Source organism: Stegastes partitus, unplaced genomic scaffold, assembly GCF_000690725.1.
Source record: "Stegastes partitus isolate 25-593 unplaced genomic scaffold, Stegastes_partitus-1.0.2 Scaffold1453, whole genome shotgun sequence".
In the NCBI taxonomy this organism is placed as follows: Eukaryota; Metazoa; Chordata; class Actinopteri; family Pomacentridae; genus Stegastes; species Stegastes partitus.
The window spans coordinates 21,151-23,270 of record NW_007579184.1 but is presented as its reverse complement, the minus strand read 5'-3'; the positions used below and the strand labels follow the sequence as shown (position 1 = coordinate 23,270).

The 2,120-nt window shown below is 40.4% G+C and overlaps 1 protein-coding gene and 1 long non-coding RNA gene across 2 annotated transcripts in view; one reads left to right on the top strand and one right to left on the bottom strand.

Moving 5' to 3' along the window:
* The window catches only part of LOC103370623 (uncharacterized), a 28,012-nt gene that overhangs the window by 13,179 nt on the left and 12,713 nt on the right, over nt 1-2,120 (top strand). The gene's annotated exons all lie outside the window — the stretch shown is intronic.
* LOC103370620 (uncharacterized) overlaps nt 1,901-2,120 on the bottom strand; it is a 3,496-nt gene continuing 3,276 nt past the window's right edge. Inside the window, exon 2 of the long non-coding RNA XR_520899.1 lies at nt 1,901-2,027. This is a non-coding gene — a long non-coding RNA (uncharacterized LOC103370620). The remainder of the gene's footprint in view (nt 2,028-2,120) is intronic.

Here is a 2,120-nt window from a genome sequence, read left to right as displayed (position 1 = left end):
GGTCATGGTTGTTGATTTAACTCATCTCTATGTATAAAATGTCCTGTTTGCATTCCCTCCACGTCTGTACTTCATGTGACACATTCACTAAGGATAAGCAGAGTCTGTGCTTTATTTCTTAGGGTTAGAGTCAGCACATATAACTGTTGAGCCTGCTGAACAACAGCAAAATGTTCCTCACTGCATCCTGCCTAGAATATCATTCATCTAATCATCCTTTGAGATTTCGGTCTCATGTTGCATTTCAGCTTTTTTTAAACAACTACATGCTTGGCAGCAACATGACCCTCCTGTATTTGGACCCTAAATGCTCCAAACTTGCTCAAAATTCACAACACAGCCTCAATAATTCTTAAGCAAAACATGAGGAGGAATAAATAGGCATGGGGGGAAAAATCCAAAACAACCCACATCACTGAGCTGCAGACGCACACTGGGACTAATATCATCACAGGGGCTGCGTGTTTGGCACAATATAGTGGGTCACTGGGGTGGAAATGTTACATTTTACAAATTGCAGACATGACACATTCACATGGACTTAAATGGCCTCCGCAAATATTTCAGATTACTAGATGTCCCTAGGTAATACTATTCCCATGCAATTACAGTAAAATCGCTGATCAGGATTGACATTGACATGTCACTAAGGTAAAAATCCAGACTTTCAGCCATAGATGGTCTTTGTAAACAGCTTTGTTTCAATGCCCAATTTCTTTCATTGGTAGAAAGAGCAATTCATTTGTTGTTGCCTGTTAGCGTGGTTGAAAAGGGTTTTTTGTGTCCTTCTGCATTTCCGTCTGTTTAAAAAGAATATTCTTCTGCCCTACATTTGACATCGTTTACTGGAATCATGAATCAGCTACAAATAGCAGAACTACTTCACTCTCTGTAAAGCTAGGAACTGCCTGCTCTCTGAAAACATCTTTGAATGTTTTTTCTAATTTTAGCTGTCTCACAGCGTGTGAAAATGATGCTTTTAATGCAGAGCCACTGTTTTGGTTATTGCATCCTGTGCATTGTCTCAATTGAGATTTTTATTAACTCAATGTGTTTGTTATTCCCAGGAACAACGATAGTTAATGTTACAGAGGGGACCAGCGTCACTCTGAACTGTACTCATCATGTTGGACGATCAGGTGTTCCAATGTGGAGCAGACAAATCGCTGGAAAACAACAACAAATCAGGCCTCAAGTTTCCCCTNGACGGATCGAGAAGCGGCATGCAGCAGAAACAGATCGTGTTCGCTGATCTTCCATCACACAGAACCGACAGCGCTAAAGATTCAAGTAAATCCATCCATCCATCTTCTCCCACTTGTCCGGAGTGGGGTCGCGGGGGCAGCAGTCCTAGCAGAGCCATCCAGACTTCCCGATCCGCACACACCTCCTCCAGCTCTTCCAGGGGGACCCCCAGGCGTTCCCAGGCCAGTCGAGAGACATAATCTCTCCAACGTGTCCTGGGTCTTCCCCGAGGCCTCCTCCCGGATTCAACTAAACCAGCTTCAGTCATTGTGCTTCCAGCAGCATCAATGTGATAATACAGATAAATACAGATAATATTTAACCACTGCTACCAGCTCGACCACTAATACTGCTGTAATTATTCTGCAATGCTGAGTCCATTTCTGGTTTTGTAAATCAGTAAAACTCATTTTGATTTCACTAGGTCATGTGAAAGGCTCTTAAGTTGACATTTCTAATTATCATTGTTATGACTGATATATTTAAATGCACAAAAATAAACAGTCAGAACCCCAAAACCTGCCAGAAAATTTAAAAGGCCTGTTGTCTTTTTCCCTTCCTTTCTTTTTTTTTTTTTTTAAATCACCATAATTACATCATTTGTCATTCAGAAACTGTACATGTGAAAGATTTTCAATGTGTGACATTGTTTGAAGTTGATCATAATGTTTTATATGTCAAAAAATTAAGTGAAAATTAAATGAATCATCACACAATTTAGGACAGCTTTTCACATATAGGTGGTGCTAAAGCTACATTTAAATGGCTTGACTCTTTCTCACCTGCAATGTTCCAACTCTAGTTTCACCTAATGAACATTTTAAAATGTATTCTGGTGCCGGTGCTGTTGTTTCCCTTTACAGAATGACACACCT